Source organism: Heterocephalus glaber, unplaced genomic scaffold (assembly GCF_053883595.1).
Source record: "Heterocephalus glaber isolate CG9 unplaced genomic scaffold, H.glaber_assembly_v1.0 deba00001523, whole genome shotgun sequence".
NCBI classification, from domain to species: domain Eukaryota; kingdom Metazoa; phylum Chordata; class Mammalia; order Rodentia; family Bathyergidae; genus Heterocephalus; species Heterocephalus glaber.
In genome coordinates this window covers 5,899,363-5,921,288 of record NW_028258327.1, presented here as the reverse complement: position 1 = coordinate 5,921,288, position 21,926 = coordinate 5,899,363, and positions in this window count along the sequence as shown.

Sequence of the window (21,926 nt, the reverse complement as noted above, 5' to 3'; positions counted from 1 at the left end):
ATTTTAAATTTGTTTTTTGCCTACCTCACCCCTGATGTTTTAATAGTTAAACTCTTTAGTATTTTCAGGAAAATCCTCTGGATATTTGTTCCTTTAAGAATATAAGCTTGTTATTAGCTCTTTAGTTTGTTTAATGTCACTGGAAGAAGACCACCAATAGGTCTTGATTTTCCCAAAATTTCTTTGTTGCACTGTGCCTCCCATATCTTGGCCTTAAGTCTGCAGCCATACCCTTAAGACCAATTTTTGTTTTTCAAGTTTTTGAGTCTCAAGCAACAAAACTAAATCTAATTTAAAGTAAAAATAAATTTATTGGAAGATAGTTCATAGACTTAATAGAAAGGCTGAAGAATTAAGCTTAGAAATGTGTATTATTCATCTTCCTCTTGCTGTAACAAAATATCTGACAATATACAAATGTACAAATTAAAAGAAGAAAGACTTATTTTGGTTTATGGTTCCAGAGTCCATGGTCATTCAATCCATGGTCATCTGGCCCCAAGGCAGAAATATCATGGTGTAAGAGCATGTGGAAGAAAACTTCTCATCTCATGGTAGTCAGGAGGCAGAGAGGAAAGGGTGAGTTAAAGCAGAGATATAGCCTTCAATGACACCTCAGTGAACTGTATGTCCTCCAGATAAGCCCCAGATCTCCACTGTGGAGGTTAGTTTCTTCATGGTCCATTTGCCTTCCAAAGCCTACTATCTAAATATATGATACTTTTGGTGGACATTTTAGATTTAAACCATAACAAAATGGGGACAAGTGTTGCCACTTGTAGTAGAAAGTATGAAGTAGATCATGCCTTACAACAGCATATTACAGTTCTGCTTAGAGCTTCCCAATCTCTGCTACTGGGAGATGTCAGAGCTTTGGTCCAGGCCTAGACCCCAACTCCAGTCCCTAGAAGTTTACATTACTTTGGCAAGAATTTCAGCCCTCAGTAGGAATATGCAATTGGATAATCTTCAGTTGTGTCTTTGGTTTGGCTCTCCAAGTTCAAGGAAGTTGTTCTGAGGCACTTCAAGGAAGAGCTTGAAGAGGCACTTCAACCTGTTTAATCAGAAGTACAGTTTTCCCTTGCATGATAGGATAGGAGACATTTTTCCTCAGAACAAAATCTTTAGATGTTGAATAATAAATCATAATAATACAGCAATGTAACTAGAAACATTAACCTTAATGTCTTCATATAACTTGCATTTACCCTAATGGACACACTCTATGCCCTATCCTCAGATACTTTTCTACTTAAAATGTTATTTCTATTGACTTGAAAATTCTTCTTCTTTTTTTTTTTTTTTACAGTACCGGGGATTGAACTCAGGTCCTTGCACTTGCGCAGCAGGCGGCGAAAACACTGAGCTAAATCCCCGGCCCTTTGAAAGTTCTTATAGATTGCGTGTATCTCCTCTAAATTTGCATGTTGAAATCCTAACTCCCAGTCTAGTAGTATAAGAAGATGGGTTCTTTGGAGGATAATTAATTCATGAAGGTGGAGTACTGTTGAATGAAATTAATACCTTATAAAAGAAACTGCAGAAAACTCTCTAGTCCTCTTTACATTGTGTGAAGATATGAGAACTCTTCAGTTTGCAACCTGGATGAAGAGCCTTACCAGAGCCTATGCTGACAGCAGATCTGTCTTCCAGCCTCTAGAACTGTGAGAAATTTCTGTTACCTATAAAGTATCCAGTTTATGTAACTTTGTTATAGCAGCCATACTTATAAAGATACAAATTTCTTTTTCTACCTTAAAAATAATTTTTATTGATTTTTCCCTATCACCCATTTTCCCTTTTTTGTTCAATTTTTATTTCCTCCTCTACATAAGCACCCATTTTTCATTTCCCTTCTTTATTGATTCTTTTCCTGTTGATTTTATATTGTTTTCCTATTTATTTTATTTAATACATCACACATATATCATTTTTTCATACCCACATATCACATAAAACTCACTGGTGAAGATCTAAACAAAGTCACAAAGATTTTGTTTATTTTCCATCCCACCTCATTGCTAACCCATCTCTCCGACTCCCTTACCATATCATCATCACCTCACTTTCAGATTTTCTAACATTTCCCAGGTATCCAGGGGTCCCATGTGTGTCAAAGATAACAATCAGCCTCAGAAAGACAATGCAGAAAGATGGCCCAGGATATGTCCTATCAAATCAAATTGCTTGCATCAATTATATAATATGATAATACTTACTTCATCACATTGTTAAAAAGCTTAAATGAGTAATTATTTGTGCTGTAATCAGTGCCTGTGACAGGGTAAGCACAGTATGAGATACAACCAATGCTAGTGTTATTCTTGTTGTAATTGTTGTTGTTATTACTATTTTCTGCATCAAGGTGTATCTTCTCCTTGTTCTATTATTTCTGGGGCATTTTGTATGAATTCTAAAGAATTAAGATGATGAAACCAGTAAAATATATTCATGATTTAATTGGTTTAAGATCTAATTTCAAACCAGCCAATATATCTCTATTTCAATCTTAGGGATTTAATTCAAATTTTTATTTTTATTAGTACATGTTTGCAATATGTAATTGTTACATACAGCATGAGAAATTGGTACACATACATAACACCTCTTAATTCTTTTTACTTTCCCTTCTCCTTCCCCTTTTCTCCCCTTCCTCCATCTCTTGGTTCTCTTCCCATTTGCAAAAGTTCTATCTCTCTGTTTCCTATTATCTCTTTTTTGGCTTTAATTTATTAATACTTTGGATTTCTTATATAACAGAAGCAATATGATATTTAACCTCCTGTGTCTTATTTATTTCACTTAACATTATGGTCTCAAGGTACATCCATTTTCCTACAAATGACTCAAGTTTATCCTTCTTTGTAGTAGAGTGGTACTCTGTTGTGAATAAATGCCACATTTTCTGTATCTATTCATTTGTTGATAAGTGTATTGGCAGCTTTCAAACTTTAGCTATTATAAGTTGTGCTGCTATAAACATGCATGTGTCACTATAATATAATGTCAACATGAAGTACGGGATAAAAGTGATTAACTAAAACAGTTGTTAATATTTTTTCTTTTTAACAAGAAAAGTGGCCTATGAGCCCTTTGGTACTCAGAATAAATGACCACCTCAAACTTAATATCTAGCTTTACCTTCTTAACTGGGTATTTTATGTAGTCAGGTATCTTCCTTACCCCAAGATTACAATGTTATTTTGAAAAAATTTCAAATACACTACAAAGTTGAATGAACTTTAGAATAAATGCCCATATTCCTACTATAGAATCCTAGAATTTACACTGTCATTTTTCTGTTATGTGGAGCATGAGATTTAGTTACTGTAAGTGTTATGGCTTGTATCTAGATGTCCCCCCTCAAAGTCTCATGTGGTCATAGGTGGGGCTTTTCAGGGGTGGCTGGATCTAGGGTGTGTGATGCTGGGATTGATTCAAGGTACTAAGCTAGGATTAAGGCTGCCCCACTCTGGGTGTGAGTGCTAAATGTCAGTAGACTGGATGTGATATAAGGGAGAGAGAGAGTGGGTCATTGCTTGTTGCTTGCTGCTTTTGCTGCCTCCAGCCTTCTATCTTCTACCCACCATGAACTATTTCTCCTCTGTGATGCCTTTCTGTCATGCCACCTTGTCCTGGAGCCAGCCAACTATGAACTAAAACCTCTACAAACTGTGATCTAAAATAAACCTTTCCTCCTTTAACTTTGGGTATCAGGTATTTCTCTCAGCAATGAGAAAAGTAATTAAGATGGTTGGGAAGAAAAGAACATGGCCTTCACCAGCAGAGGACTGAATGTCCTGTCTTACAGTGGTATTTCTAGAGCTGACTTAACAAACTTCTTGAATTTAGTTTCTTTACATGTAAAATTGAACAACAATATTGGCCTTAGACTGTTGCTATGAAGATTAAATGACATGGTTTTGGTGTATAATAGACACTTGATGAATGTTTCTTTTCTCCGATTTTGTATTTTTTTACATCATGTATTGTAGTGATTTCTAAAATAATTATACATTAGACTCATGGTCTTTCTTTAGTATTTTCCACTTTTCAAATCCATAAACGAAAGGAACACAACTGTTGTAAACAAGAATGTTGCCAACTAGATGTGTGTGAACTCACTGTGAGTCAGTTCATGCATTCTACTTGGGTTTTTAGATCTTCCCCACCATTTCAAGTCAGGATTATTTTTTGAGTCCTGAGAATTGAACCCAGGGCCTTGCATATGGTAGGCACGGGCTTTAGTACTGAGATATGCTTGCAGCCTACAAGTAAGGATTTTGTTGACATGATAATGTCTGTAATGCTTCTCATTTTATTTTCTTGGCATAAAACTGGCCTTTTTTTTTTTTGCTTCAGCATTAGTATTGAATTTTTAAATTTTTATTTTGGATATATTCTTTTTGTTTGAAATTAAAGGCCTTTTCTTTTTCTGCTCACATATTTTTTCATTTCTGTATGTGTAACCTACAAATGTCATACCTGGATGCTTATTTTCATCCAATTCCCATTGCTCATTTTTGCCCCATCTATTCTTCTTCGCAGTGTTTCTTGATCTTATTCATGAATTCTACAATCAGGAAGCACTTAAGTTATTTTTCTGCCTGATTCTTTTTTCCACTTGAATAGATGCAGGTCTTTTTCCCATCAATCAAGCTATTATTTGTGCATTTTTGTGTATTTTTCTTATTGGTTTTGTATCACATGGTACCATTATTTTTTCCAGCTCCTTAATGTTTGTAAGGTACATTACTTACAATATGTTTTTATCAGTGAAAGTGCCTTTCCTCTTTTTAGTTTTACATTTGTTATTTATATAGCTTTTATATGCTTTTGCATTTACCCAATCTAGTATTAACCTTAACTAATCTACTTTAAATTCTACTTTTCTCTACACAAAACATTTCAGAGACAAACAACTGAATTTAAACAACTATTTAGGAAGGCATCATTATTATTAGGTTGCCCTTTTCAACTTACCTTTTAATAAATTTCTTTAATGGTGGCTTGTTTTTTGACAAAATCTAATGCATATGATAGTTTATATTTCCATTTCTCTTTATATATCCTATAAATACTTTAATCATAACTGGTGATAGATATTTGGTTTATAGTTGTTAACTAAGTTAATGTGGTTAATGTTCCAAGTATTTGGCACCCTTAAATTATAAGAAACACTTATGAATCCAGAAATATAACATGTAACCCCAAGTGTAAAAAATGGAAAAAAATTCCAGAAAATGTAAGGATGAAAGACTACAGTTTTGACAAAGCACTTTCACACCAGTGTCTGTTTCCTTCCTGGCTCTTTTCTGTGGACACTTGGAAGTGTTGATAGAGGTAAAATTCCTGATGGTGGTGGTAATGTGATGCTCCTGAGACTGCTTGGGGTCCTAGGAGATTTTCATTTTCATCTTAGTTCATGAGCAACTTCTAATCAAAAGTTAAGACATAGAGGGGATAAAAATATTTTCAAATCACATGTCTTGTAAAGGACCAGTATCTAAAATTTAATTTTTCCACTTCTAATGCCAACAACCTTTGTATTTAGGACACAATATATATTAAAGAACCATTAATAAATATAATAGCATATAAACCTCTTTGGGTATTTGTTGAGATTTTCTGTATCTTTAGTGCTTACTATCTATTCTATCATCTCTGAACAATATAATTATAACATTATATGATTTTCAAGGTTTATAATTTCAAATTAACTATAAAACTGGACATGTTTTATTCTGTATGTCCACCATCTGCCATTTTGAGAATGTATATCCATTTGTTTTGCTTCTATTATTTTATGCATGAGGCATATCTTTAGTGGTTCATATGTAGAACCTTTTAATCACAGTTGTTACCCAAAGATCTGGAAAGGCACAGTAGCAACTGGCTTGCCAGTTTAAATTTAATTCTTCAACTCTCAAACTTGTTGATCCAATGGTATATCATTTTCTAAGAAAACTAAAATATGTATGTTTCTTTGACATTAATGATTTTTAAAGCAATTTGGATAGTTTTTCTATCATTTTAGGGTATTTCAAGATTTGTATAAAAACATAACTCCCAATAATATTCCAGTTTAACAATTCATATGATTTTGAGTGTTTTGGTCATTGAGCAATTCCTCATCTGTGGATATTTTTGTTATTGTAAAGTGTGATTAATTATTTTTAAATGTGCTTTACCATTTCTCATGACTTTCTTACCATAGGTGTGAGACTGGCAGCAAGAGAGTCATTTATTAATGTAATCAAGTATTTACAATCTCATTGTATTATTTCCTAGTACCACAAAATGGGTGACTTAAAGAATGAAATTTTTCTCACCGTTTTGGAGGGTAGAGGTCCAAGATCAAGATATTGGCAGGCCATTTGCCTTCTGAAGAGGCCAAGGAAGAATCAGTACCATGTTTCTTTCCTAATCCCTAAATCCGTGGCAGGACACCCCCGTGTTCTCTTGGCATTTTCTCTGAGTGCAAGTTGTGCTCCAAAATTTCCTTTTGTGAGGACACCAGTAAAATGAGGTGCCCCCTTACTCCTACTCCACTATGACCTCATTTTACATAGTTGTATCTATAGGGATCCTATTTCCAAATAAGTTCACATTCCAAGGTACTGAGGCTTAGGACCAACCACAAATTTTATGGTGGCTAAATTGAATCCATAATACCTCTGTCCACACAAGTGAAGTTATGTCCAATGTCAGAGGTAGAGACATCAGCCAAGGCCAGCCAAGTCTTCTGATCTATGACTTCTATGGCATAGTCACAATCCACTGTAAAACTAAGCAAAGGAATTAGAAGACTTTAGTATTATAGAAGGCTTCAAACTCATTTTGTGATCATAACTACTTCACAAATAAGACACTGATTTTTTTGTCATTAATGATATTATATTCCTATTTTTGTTTCACTTTGAATTAAACTATTCTTTAAGCAACTACAGAAATAGACCAGATCTTCATGATGAAAGATTAGTAACCCTACTTATGTTTCAACTTCTCCTCTGTTCCAATTCAATAATGAAAAGAATGAATTTATACCTCTAGAAAGGTATTCTGTGATGAAAATTTTTTTTGTCTAAATTACTTATCCTATGCGATTATTATTATTAGCTTGTGGCCATTAAATCATTTGTCCTTTCTTATTTTCACAGCAGGTTGTAAACTTGGTCTTTTACTGCAAGTTTTTGACAGGAAAGGGTATTTAGCAAAGCTCACATGTTAGATATAAAATATCAACCAAACTTCTGCTCCTCTGCTTTGGTTGACATTTTCAGCCACTGTGCTTTATGTCATTGATTTATTTTCCTTTGATGTATTTATTCTTGTACCTAGTAGGTATTTTTCTGTCTTTTTAAATTCTCCTTGCACCATAGTATTTAGAAATGACATTTTTTTCTCCATTTTTTACATAGATAATTAATTTTAAAAGTCTCCTTTTTATGTTGCAGCTATCTCTTTGAACATTTTTCCTTTCTTTTTCTTTCAGACATTTTGAACTCTGTAGGTGAAACTGAACTCTGCTTCTGGTGACATTGTAATTTCATAGACAGGAATGATTACTCTCTAGGTTAGATCAAAATGGAGGTTTCAGGTAAGCTATTCTCAGAAGCTAGGCACAAACAGAATCTTTGGTGTTTTAGGTCTGGCCCTTAGGTATCCAGAAAGTCACTGAAGGTCATTCAACTGAAATAGAATCCTCCCTGAGGCATCACTGCTCCTGTCATTCAACTAAGTCACTCAGGATGTCCACCTGGCAAATGGAAGCTTTGTTTTGCTTCTGTGTGAAACAGAAATGGTAAATGAAAGCTGGCCCACTTAAGGATTCTGATGTTTTTAAACAAAGGCCAAAATCACTAAAATTTGTGTTTAGTCTCCTAGAGAATGAGAATAAGACAAGTTGATATGCTAGCTAGTCCTTTGCACTATGAAGTTTTCTTAAGGAAAAGATCAAAAAATTATACATCCTTCTGGATTATTGGACTCCTCATTCTCATAGACTTAGCAGAACTCTACTGTAGGTTTCCTAACTAGAATTTACATATATGTATATACATATATATGTATATATATGTATATATAACTAGAATGTATGTATAGGTATATATATAACTAGAATGTATATATGTGTGTGTGTATATATATATATATATATATATATATATATATAACCAAAATGTGTGTGTGTGTGTATATATATATATATTGTTTTTAAAAAGACAAGAACATATTGATGAAGACTTCTCATAGTTCTGAGGAAGAGAGAACATTCTCACTCAAGAAGATACTGATGTGGTGAAGGAGGATGTGGAGTAGTGAAACAGATTTTCACTTGGGAGTTGTTTCAATGTAATGAAAAATCAAAGAATTTTTTATCTAAAAATTAAAATTTTATTTGCCCAAGGAACTCATTAATCATTTTATCATTTTGTACAATGGTATGCATTTGAATATGTCACTTAGCTGTTTTAAACTAATTTATAGGAGTCTGTATAAGATATGACTGGAAAAAATTAACTGCTAAGCCAATCTCAAACTGCTTGAGTAGGGAAGGGCAAGATGTCAGCAAATCTTGATGCCAGCTTTCCCATCACCAGCTACACAATCTCAAATAAATCCCACCAATTTTTATTATTGAAAGGTTAGGTTCAGAATGGGAGAAATAGTGATTTAGAAGAAAAAAGAAGACATGAAGGTAACAATATAAATGTTTATATCATACATACGCTTTAAAATTTTGCTTATTCTTTAGACTGCTTTTTTCTTTTAAATGCATTATTTTGTTTTACTAGTACATATTTGCATTGCATAATGATTATACCCATCATGGGAAGTTGATACACGTACACCTTAATTCCTTTTACTTCCCCTCCCATTTCGTCTGTGCTCCCCATCTTTAGATCCCCTTCCCATTTGCTAAAGATCTATCTCCCTGTTTTCTACTATCTATCTTTATTTTGCTCTTTAAATTATTGATACTTTGGGTTTCTCATATAAGACAAAATGTGACATTTAACTTTTGTGTCTGATTTATATCACTTAACATTATGGTCACTTTTAAAAATTTAAATTAAATTTATTTTTTTCCTATCTCCAAAAACACTTCACTAAAAGATGTACTTTTAAAATTACTTATGTCTCACATGTGTAAATACTGAATAGTTTCTTTGGTGTGAGAAACTAAAAGTGTAAATGAGGATCAAAATGTATAATAGATAATGTGAAATAGTAAGAAAAGGTCCAAAGGGGAAGGGGAAGTGGGAAAGGTAAGGGGAAGGAAAGAAGGGAATGCAATAAATATAAGAAAAGGAAAAAATGGAAACAATGTCTTTGTAAAAAGGGAGAAGTGGAGGGGTGGAAAGGAGGGCAGAGGAATAGGGAAAAATAAATAAGAACCAAGATATAGCATGGAAAGGTACAAATTACCAATGATGAATGTCATCATATTGTATACCTAAAATGTACCAATAAACTTAATGAATTAAAAAAATAAAATTACTTATGTCTAATCTACAATAGATTTTCAAATTTATTTTTAACTGATAAATACATATTTATGAAGTACCATGTGATGTTTTGTATACATTTTATAATGTTTAATTCAGGTTTAATGTAACAGTCTCTTCAAAACTTTATCATTTCTTTATGGTGAAAATATTCAAAATTCTTTCTTCTAGCTTTTTGAAATGTACATTATTATTACCTATGGTCACCATACTATGCAGTAGCATGCCAGAACACCTTCATCCAATCTATTGATCAGTACCTATTGATCAACCTTTCTCCAATCCTTTATCCTCGATCTTTCCCAGCCTTTTATAACCACCATTCTGCTCCCAACTTCTATGAAATCAACTTTTAAAAATTCTACGTATGAGTATGATCATGCAGTACTTTTTCTTTCTGTGCCTAACTTATTTCTCTGTATATAATGATTTCCAATTCCATCCATGTTGTTGTAAATGACAAGATTTCATAATTTTAAATGGTTAAGTAGTTTTCAATTGTGCATATGTAAAACATATTGTTGATCCACTCATTGGTTGTTGGATATTTCAGTTGTTTCCATGTTTCCGTTATTGTGAACAGTGCTGCAATTAACTCATAGCTGCCCAATTCCATACAGAGGGGTGATCTCCTCTCTCAATAGGAGTGCATATGTCACTTCAAAATACCAATTTTATTTCCTCTGGATGTATACCCACCAGTGAAATTACTAGATCATGTGGCAGGTCTGTTTTAATTTTTTGAGGAACCTTCATATTATTTCCCATATTGGTTGTAACAATTTTCAGTCTTATCAACGATATGCAGGTGTTCTCTTTTCTCTACATCCCTGGCAGCACTTGTTTTCTTTCATCTTCTTATAATAGCCATTCCTACTGAGGTTTGTGATGGTTAGTGATAAGCATTTTTTCATATACTTTTTAGTCATTTGTACGTTTCCTTTTGAGAAATGGTTAGGTCTACTTTTAGTTTTTAATTGGATGTTTATTTAGTTATGTATTGTGATTTTGTAGTTGTTTATATATTTTGGGTATTAACCCTTTTTTAGAGATAGAGTTCACAAATATTTTGTCCTTTTTGTAGATTGTCGCTTCACTCCATTGTTTCCTTAGTTGTTCCTTAGTTGTTGTTTTAGTTTGATTTAATATTGTTTGTCTATTTGTTACCTGTGCTTTTTGGAGTCTTGTCCAAAACAAAACAAAACAAAAAATACCTTGTCTGTTCCAATATCCTGAGGAAAGAAGGAACAAATTGGTAGGATAGAACTTTGAGGAAATGCTTTCCTTTTTTTTTGATGTTGGAGATCGAACTCAGGACCTTGCGCTTGTGAGGCAGACACAGTGGCACTGAGCTAAATCCCCTGCTAGAGAAAATACTATCTTTAGAAGATAGGAAAATAAAGCAAGGAAGTTAGGGAGCAAGGGAAAAGAACAAAATCAGAAGCAAGTAATGTAATGTGAATCAAAGACTAACTAGCATCAGAGAAGAGAAGGAGGTAGATAAACAAGACAAAGAAGCCTACAGCAGAAAGTAGTTTTAATAAGAGTTGGGGCAGAAACACTATCACCAGCTGTCTGTCGATTGAGGGCAAGCAGTTCAATTCATCTGTGCCAACTTGGACATAGATTCTGTTATGGGTGTGTTTTAGACTTGGAGAGAAGAGGAAAGAGAAGGAAAATGCGAGTGGTTTTGGTGAAGAAGTGAAAAGAAGAACAAATCATCATATACTCATTTTCTCATTTAGTACTCGTCTTCTCATCCTCTTGTTTTTTCCTTCTTCTTTCTCCTCTTGTCACATTTACTAAGCATGTAGAATATACTAGACATTTTACCTAAATGTAGCATCCCATTTTTTTCTCCTCAAAACCACTCAGGGAGGTAAGTATTAACCTCATCTTAGATGAAAAAAAATCTCAGAGAGGTCATGGATCTTGCTGGTATGTAGTAGGCTTATTTTCAAAACCAGAACACTCTGACTCTGTGCTTGGCATTATTTTTCAGTATGAAACACTGTACTGACACATAGTACTTAGCCATCAGATAGTTGGAGAAGAAATGAATAAAGTGTCAGAGAATACTGCATAAGAGGCAGTCACTTTTGGTTCCAGTGCTAGATTCAGTAGAAAATAGAATGTGACCTCTTAATAAACTTGTTTTTATCAGCTCTGAAAAGAATCATCACAGGGAAATATTTTCCCTAAAGAAAGCTGCAGTGTAAATATCTTATTTGTAAGTTCTTTAAAATATCTTTATCAAGTCATCACTACTAATTTTGCCCCAAGAAAATGACATAATTCTGGATGTTTTATGATGTGCCATGCTCATTGTTCAGTTTACAGTATATAAATCAAGACACTGCCAGTTACTCATAATGTGATCATGGTAAGTTGTTGTGAAGTCAATGGCATTAAAGAGTTTAGGCCAGAAGACAAAGTACAACCCTGTGCAAATAAGGAATGATGGGCCCTTTGACCAATGCCCTCTGCCAAAGAAAAAATAAAAACATCCCTGTTCATTTTCATGGTGGTTGAAAAATTAAAACTGAGCAATCTGATGTGTTCTTGAAATGGGTGCTTTAAATGAGAAGTGATTTTTTTCCCTCCTTTTTTTTTTTGTATCCCTACCAACACAAATAACATTGTTGTTCATGAACTTTGTTATACTGTTAAGAGAACTTTTGTCTACATGTAACATTTAGTAATAACTTTATATGATTTTTGTATCAAATGAAGTAGATTATAAAGTTATTGGATAAATATCTTAACCATTTTTGAAAACTTAGAATTCAGCCAGTAAACAAATTTTGCTATTTACTATTTTGCTATTTATTACTATCTCTCTGTAGAAATTTTTTTTAGTTTTATATTGTACTATATAGTGCTTCCCTTGGACTACTTGGGACATATTGTACATTGTTAATAGAAACTCACACTTGTTAGGAGAAATGGAATATATTTTATTATTCTTATGGCACAATTGGAAGACTATACCCAGAAATATTAGCTTATTTATTTAGTATTGAGATAAATTTGAAATCAATAGAGATACATAGAGATGCTGTGTTCAAATAAGAAACCCAGTACTCTAGAATATACCAATTAGGCTGTGTTCAAAACACTATATTTGCTCATTATAGAAATAAAATAATCTCTATACTCACCTTTGTGTGTACCAATCATATGTGAAAATTGACACGGCTATGAAGTTGAAAAATATGAGGTCTTCTAGGTCATTAATCTTATTTTTAAAAACAGACGAATGCACACAAGCAGTTTTGAACAAAATTTGAGATAGGATTTTGCTGTGTTTTGCCCAGCCTGGTCTCAAACTCCAAGGCTAAAATGACCCTGTAGTCTCCACCTAAGTACTGAGACTGCAGGCATGAACTATCATTCTTGGCTCCAATCTTATTTTTGTGTTTATTTCATGACATTTTCAAAATTGGATTTTAATACCTCTGCTTCTTCTGTTTGCTATTACTTAACTAAGAATAAATGTCTTTAGGGGATGCTTCTTAATAGAAGCTAGGCTGCTTCAGGGGAGCTTCTTCAAGGGAAAGGGAAAGTGATTCTTGCATATTGCTAAAAAGGAAGAATTCAACATTACATTAGAACTATTTATAATGGATTTTAATGGAAGCATTAGCAGTCAAATGAAAGCAATTTTTTCAAACCAGTATTTGGTCATATATTATAGAAAGATGAAAAATATAATGATGGAAAGATGAAAAAATATAAAGAAAGTCTAGTAATTATGACAGATTTAATTTAGTATTAAAATATCAAGGAAGGAGAAAATTCTGTGTTTGAGTAGTAGATCCTAAGTTCCCATGATGCAGGAAAACATTTACTTGTTAAAAAATTGATGTGGCAAGTTCTAGTGTTTACTAAATGATGCTTATTTTAACCTTATTTCATAGTTCTCTAAACAACTGGATAAATTCTATATTCAGCAAACTTATTTATTCAACAAAAATCACTTCTAAAGAGTTTAATGTAAGTATGTTTTATCAGTATCTACAGTTAATTAAAATAGTGTTCAGTGCAGACAGAGTCAACTGGGTGGTTACTTGGATCCAGACAAAAGGAGCATCCAATCCTAATTATGTAAAAGCAAACCATAAGATGAGCATTGTGATGTTACAGTTATTGCTTAGTAAGTCAATACCATTAATATATCAAGTTTACTATATGTAGAAATAAATTAAATTAAAAGTAGATGATTTTTTGCAGTTGTCATGAATTATTTGGAGACCATTTCATTAGGCACTGTGATTTTCATGGTACCAGTCCACTGAACTAAAAATTTATCTTAAGTTTTTTGGAAAAGATTCAGTGCCATGTAGCTTTTAAGAGAAAAGAGATTTGAAATATAAAAGAAATGGTCCATAAAAACTTAAAAGCACTTGGAATTTTATTTGAATTTTTTTTTACTTTTGATACATACTAGAACAGATATTACTCTGGGAAGAGAGTCACAGATTAAATTTAATAAGTGATTATGGAAACTTCAGACTTCAGTTTTCCAAATCTGTAAAACAAGAAGTTTAAATTTCTAAAATTCTACTTACTTTAAAATGCAATAGTGTATTTGGTTATACTTTCATGTAGTCATCAATGTTGGACACTGATGATACAAAAACTGTCATTGTTTTACACCTTATTATGGGTCAGAAACATAATCTAGACTTTAAAAAAATTCATTCCAGGTCTTAGAAATGAAGAATGTTCTTTAAATACATGAAAAAAGTTAAAAAATGCTCTTAGTCTGGGACTTTTAATCTCTCACTATGTGAGTTCTCCTCAAAGTGAAAATACTCTTCCAAGTAAGACTCCTGGAACAGTCTCAACTTATGTTACTTTGTTTTTTAGATAGACTAAGGCATCCAAAAATAAAATAAACATTTTTTCTGTTCCTTATTGACATAGAACAATTTTCTGAATGTATAATATGAATATTTTATCTCACCGACCAAATGTGTAAAGTCTCAGAAAGCCAAGAACAAACATAACTTTGATTTTCTTACATAAAATAGGTAGTCAATAAGTGCTATTGAGTGAATAATACTAATAAGAGCAAATAGGTGTTAGCATATATCACTAGGGAAGGACTGTGGGGTAACATTATCCTTAAGCTCAACCATAAACTGATATCCATTCACTGACTTTGTCTACACATATGAGTAGCAGTTTTAAAACAGATGTTGGAAATTTGGAAAAGGTGTTGAGAAGAATTATTATTTCAGCTTTGAAGGAATAAACTTCATGAGAGAAGCTCAAAGTAGTGGCTTTTCTCACATGTAAATAAGTCATTTTTTAAAATGAGAAATTAAACTTGATAATGTATGGAGGTAAGCTATTGAACCTTCCTTTATAAGATGGACAAAGTTAAAATTGGATTTATGTTAAATATTTTTGGAAATAAGAGTTTTGCATTATATATTAACTCAGTATGAAAACGTTATTAATATCGTGAGCTTTTCAGTTTACAACATGCTTTTATACAGATTATTGCACTTGTTCTCATTTCATTCTCACAGATATTCAGAGCTTCAGACAGATTAGACATCCTTATTTTCACTTCAGCAAAAATAAATCTGTAGCTAAGAGAAATTTGCACCTTTCTCAGGAACCCATGATTAGCAAGTAACAGGTGGGCCCAGAATACAGATTTTCTTGTTTCTATGGTGGTGTCCTTTAGGCTACCTTGCCTGAGAGGTAGAAATGAAGTCACTTATCTAAAAATTCTAAATTCTCAAACAACATGTAATGTATCCTTCACACACAATTCATTAGTGTTGTGTATCTGAGTTGGACATTTGGATCATATCTGGTTAGTTTTGATAAGATATTTTTGTAATGCACTAAAGGCAAAAAATAAATTTAAAGCCCTAACTATGACTCCCTTAGTCTGAATCCATTTTACTTGTTTCTGAATTTTCAAGGGTAAAATTGTGACAACAGTCTACATTGCTATGCTGATGGGTAATTTCCCTTCTTCTTCCTATAAATGCTTTAAATTTGTCAAAGATAGGTGCTTTCTCTCACTACTGTGCCTCCTTACTTCAAAAAGAGGCAACAGCACATTGAAAGAGGTGACCTGGCTGCACAGCATGAGCTGTCCAAGTTAGCTAGAAGCAGTAGCTCAGGCAAGAAGGAAAACAGAATTTCAACTGCCAGCATGAGCCCCCAAATGGAATTAACAAGGAACAGATAAAAACTATAGACTATAATTATATTCTATCAAAAAGATCTGTAGCAATAGAGTTTTCCTAAAGTTACCATCAGAAGAAGAGGAAATGGCTAAAAGCATAATTTTCTTCTGTATTACTTTTTGCCACTTTACTGATTAGAAGAATTTAAGTGAGTGCACAAGAAAATTACCTACTGGGTCAATGAAAACTAAGTGTATCCTCAAAGGAGATGTGCTGTAAATGGATTTTCCCCATTTCTAATTATGAAATAATCCTTATGGGCAATCTTCCTAAAATAACTCACATAAGTACAAAAATTTCAATGGGTATTTGTGCAGCCCTTCTAATGTACAAAGCATTGACTGAGTGTTTTAGGCCTGTATCTAGAATTTGCAGTGTAGTGAAACATGCACATAATAAACATCTGTAATGAATAGAAGACAATGAAAATCTTTATTAGCGACATACAAAAAGAAAGGATGAAGAACCAGAAGGAAGAGAGATCATGCCTAGTTTGAAGAAATCAAAGAGAACTTAGTAGAGAAATGAGATTTTGGCTAGGTTTGGAAGATCATATAATTTTAAATATATGGCAATGACTGGGGCATTATTAAAATATTATAGACTATATCAATTAAGCTGGATTGTCAATTTGACTTACTTGTGAACTGGAAATAGCTAGGTGGGGGCATGAGCTTGGGCACCATATCTGGTCCCTAGTTCTGAGTGGCTTTGCTCAACCATGTCCTTTTTCCACGATATTACTGTGTTGCAGCAGCCAACTATGGGCTGAAACCTCTGGAATCATGAGCAAAAATAAGCCCTTTTTCCTTTAAATTGAGTACCTCAGGTATTTGGTTACAGTGATGAAAAGTTGACCAACACATAGGTGGAGGAAATAGTGTGAGAAAAGAATCCAGTATGTGGCAAAAAATGTATAAAAATGTCATAAATTGAACAAATTTCAGTTTGATCACAGCACAAGTGTGTGAAGATTAGTAAGAAAGTAAGCATGGAGAGGTCAGCAGGAAGCCACAAGGAATTTGGATTTTATGTGGGTAATAGAAAGCCATTCAAGGTTCTTGAGCTTGAAATAAAATGATCAGTGCTGTGCTGTGAAGATTAATCTGAAAGTGTATCATAAGGTATGCTAGAGAAGAGAAGAGATGAGGCTGGAAGGGGGACTACAGTTAAGAGGTTATTGAAGTAGGCTAGAAAAGTGATACTCCAGTTCTGACTTAGTAGAGGCAGTAGAAATAGAGATAAGTGAATGAGTAAAATCTGCTGTCCATCCACTCATTTTGTGTTAGAGACTTTGTAGTCTACGAGACTTTGGAATAATATTGGTGAGAAAAATAGAAATGGTCTTTTCCTTCATATCACTTACAATATATAGGAAAGAAAATTTTATACTTACATAATTTCAAACAGTGAATCAAACCTATGAAGGGAATACACTTGGAGCTAAAAGATTATATAGTGGAAGAGTATGTAGTGGAAGACCCAGGCCTATGGAGATGGAGGAGGATTTCTGGAGAAATTAACATTTGATATGAAGTCAGGATTAAAAAATTAAATATAAAACAAAAGGTTGTGGAATAACAATCTAGTCAGGAGGACCAGCATGTTCAAATGCCTAAAGGAGAGCAAAAACTTGGTGTTAAATTCAAGCAACTGGAAGGAAATCAGTAAAGCTGAGATACAGTGAACAGAAGGGAGAGCAAAGTGAAATGGGCAAGCCATAGCAGGGGTGAGATAATTCAAGGCCCTGTGGATCAAATCAAGTCTAGTTTAGTACGAGAGCAATGGATTTAAAATGAGAGAGATCCTTGTCATTTAAACCAATAACTCTGGCAGATGTGTGGAGAACGATCTTGAGACCAAGTAAGAGAGTATAACGGTATTCAAGGTATGAGGTGACAGTAGCCTGGACCAAGTTGGTTGTAGAAAGGAGAGAAGTAAATTGTGCAAGTTTTATTGATAGAGTAGATGTAGAGTTAGAGAAATGATTTTGGAATTTCTGTTGATTCATGAAACCAAAAAATCAGGGAGAAAACTATGGTTTTAGTTTAGAGAGAACTGAAGAGAACTAGAAGAGTCTGGTAGGCAGCTGGAGATACAGGTCTGGAGCTGGAGATAGTTTGCAAACTTCAGAGGGGTGATTCATGGGAGAGATAAAACTTATCAAGCTGATCTATGTTAAATGTAGAGAGGATGAAGAGAAGAGGGACTGAGACTGGCATTCAAAGGTATCAATATTTAATTGTAAACTGGGGATGATTGAGTTAGGAAAGAAGATAGAGAAGGAAAAGCCAGAGACTTCTGAGGGAAAATTAATGAGCGGCATTATAGAAGAAGAGAATGTTTCCAAAAGGTAGGAGCAATCCATGGTGCTATGTACTGCTATGGTTAGGTACTGAATGCTCATATAAAAGGAGCCCTGAAACTATCCACTGCGTTTAGTGTCTCAAATGTCATCAGTGACTTCAGGGTGAAACACTTGAGTAGGCATGATTGGACCACCACAGAGTAAAACTAGCTAGAGAATGCTGAGGAGAAAGAAAAGTAAACATTGAGCAGAAAACACCCTTGGGAGAAGTTTAAGTGTGAAGGAGATGAAATAGGGCGGTAGCTACAAAAAGAAATGGAATAGAGATTTTTAAATATAGAGTTACCTCCTTCAGAAGATCATTTGAGTCACTTTGTGATAAATGTTAAATGTACTATAATGTCTGAACAGAAATAGAAAAGTGCAATCTTGTAAAAGCAAAGTAAGCGAATGGTCTATCTATGAGAGACACATTAGTATAACTGAAGATTAAATTTTTCCAAGAAAATTTTTCCCAAGATTCCCTGGAAGTTAAGGCAAATAGGAAAACACTGTGGGTCATATAAGCCTCATTATCAAAACCAGTAATAAAAATAGCTAATATCAATGAGTGATTTCTATTGTACATGTAGTATCTTATTTAGTTCTCTTGAAGCAGTTCTTTCTATAACTTCTATTACCCAAATGAGGAAATTTGGTCTAGAGGGTAAATTGCAAAGGTCACTAAGATAATAAATGGTGGAGGGATACTTAGGATAAGCCTAGGCACTTTAACTCAAAACCATGCTATTTTTAGCTATGCTACATTGTCTTCATTGTGCTTCTGAGAAGATGAAGTTCCTTCCGGCACCAAATGCAAAGGAATTTCTCACATGGTATCTCACTTTGGGGGCATTGAACAACACATGGGGGAATGTCTATATACTTTAAGGAGCTGTCTTAACCATTGGGTTTTTACTTTTTTAAAACAGTGAATATCCAGATGGGTGGGAAACTTTTACACTACTTTCTGGTTCATGCTTGACCATGTAGTAACAGTGACAACACACTCCTCTGTCCTGCGAAGGGAGTTTGTTCAGGTTCTGCTTGTACCCTTGACTGTAGCCCTCACTTACTTATTTTGCAGGTTTTCTATCCTGTTCTACAAAATACTTCCCCCTTGCTGAGTTTCTTGGGCTCATTTACTTACTGAGGTGATCAAGATTCTTCTTCCTTCCTTCCTTCCTTCCTTCCTTCCTTCATTCCTTCCCTCCCTCCCTCCCACCCTCCCCCCTCCCTCCCTCCAGTCTTTCTTTCTTTCTTTCTTTCTTTCTTTCTTTCTTTCTTTCTTTCTTTCTTTTCTTTCTTTCTTTCTTTCCTTCTTTCTCTCTCTCTTTCTTTCTTTCTTCTTCCCCTTTCCTCTTCTTTCATTATCTTTTAAAAAATAACAATAGTATGTATTCATTACCTAAAATTTAGAGAATTCAAAGAAATTAAGGAAAAACTCAAATACTTGTAATTTTTTCACTCTTTCACAAGCACTGATAACATTAAACATTTTTACTGTCTTTGCCTTATAGATCTACATATATTTAACAAATATCCTTTGATTTAGCCAATGTACTATTGCTTTTTATCAATATTTATGCAAATGAAATAATAACCCAGATAATGCTTTCTAAGTTGTTTACTTCACTTATCTATTTCAAATGATTTCCAGTAGCATTAAACATTTATTTAACAGATATTTTTAAATGGCAGAGTAGTATTCCATCAGAAGCGGGAGCATTCCATTCGCCCAATTCTGCATTGATGGAAATCAGATTTGCTTTTTTTTCCATATGTAAAAAATTAACCTCAACCCTTTATTTCAATACATAAAAATAACTTGAAAGGATCTATGAACCTAAATATGAAAGACTAAAACTATAAAACTTTAAGAAGAAATTATAAGAGAAAATGTTCATGAATTTATGGTAGGCAAGAATTTCCTAGGATACAAAAAACATGATGTATACAAGAAAAAAATTGAAAAATGAGATTCCATCAAAATTTAGAACTTTAAATGACATTGTTAAGAAAATGGAAAGTAGTCCTTAAACAGACCATATTTATAATACATATAACCTATGACTAGAATATATAAAGAACACTTATAGCTCATTAATAGACAACCCAATTAAAAAGTAGACACAAGAAGATGATAAATAGCCAGTACAGCATGAGGAAAGGTGAACAACACTAGAATCAGAAAAATACTAATCAGTACAGTAACAAGATCGTATTATACACTCATTAGGGAGATGAAGTTAAGTTTCATTTTTATTATTATTATTTATTTATTTATTTATTTATTGAAGTTAAAAGTTTTAAAAGAACAAATGTTGGCTTAGGTGTGAACCAGTTAGAAATTTCTAATAGTGCTAATGTGAGCGTAAAATAATAAAACCATTTTGCAAAATAATATAGAAGCTTCTTGTATTACTGTTAAGAACCAACAGTTCTGTTCTTAAGTTTTTACTTAGGAGGAATGAAAACACATGTTCACAATAGATTTGTACATCCAAGTTGACTAGCTCTTATCTGAAATTCTTGGGACCAAAAGTTTCAGATTTTGGTTTGAAATCCACTTGATCTGCAAAGAGGATAGCTACTCCTGGGTTTTTTTTGGTTCCTGTCACATGGAGTATTGTTTTCCACCCTTTAACTTTCAGTCTATGAGGTTTTTTTTAATTATGTTTCTTGTATGCAGCATATTGTTGGATCTTGCTTCTTGACCCATTCTGCCAGTCTATTTCTTTTGATTGGTGAATTGAGACCATTAACATTGGTGGTTATAAAAGATATGTATTGACATCATTGTCATGACTTTTTCTTTTTGTTGGATTCTTCCCCTTTGCTTTTAATTTCTTGTTTCACCCAATGGATTCATTCTCCTAGGCTTCCTGGGGTTGTGATCCTCATTGTCTTTTTCCAGGATATTGTCTAAAATTCTTTGGAGTGCTGGTTTGGTATTCATGAAGGTCCTAAGGTGCTCTTTGTCATGAAAGTATCTTATTTCTCCATCAATTTTGAAAGATAGTTTTGCAAGGTACGTCAATCTGAGTTGGAGGCTGTTTTTCTTTAGGGCTTGAAATACATCACTCCAAGCTCTTCTTGCCTTGAGGGTTTGCATTGAGAAGTCTGCTGTGATTCTGATGGACTTTCCTTTGTATGCAATTCATTTCTTTTCTCTAACTGCTTGTAGAATTTTGTTCTTCTGTTGAGTTTTTGGAATCTTAACAATTATATGCCTATGTGTAGATTTTTTTGATCAAGGCTAGTTGGAGTCCTATATGCCTCACTTATCTGTATGTCAACTTCTTTTCCCCTGCTTGGGAAGTTTTCTGCCATTACTTCTGAGAAGAGTTTTTTTATGTCATCTGCACTCTTTCCTGTTTCTTCATTGACTCCAATCAGTCTTATGTTATTCTTCTTTGCATCATCTAGCAGCTGGTGGATTGATTTCTCGTGTTCCCTTACAATTTCAAAGCAATTTTTCTTTTCCTGGTCACTAATTGCAGTCTTATCTTCTATATCTGAAATTCTGTCCTCACATTGTCTCATTCTGGTGCATAGACTTTTAATGGAGTTTTTAATGTCCTGGAAATCTGTTTGCATAGGTTTTATGGATTCCATTTGTTTCCTATGTTTGGATTCCATCATGTTCCTCGGCTCCTCTATTTTTTTTATCTGTGTTCTTTCTAGATTTATTAATCATGTCTTGCACTATGGGCACAATCTCTGCTGTTATGCGAGAAATTATTTCTGATTTCATTTTTTCCCAGATCCTCTTTTGTTGCCAGTTCAAGGAGTCTAGGTGGTTGAGTATCAGAATGTTCCATCTTGTTTCCCTTTGTGGGTTCTTTAGGT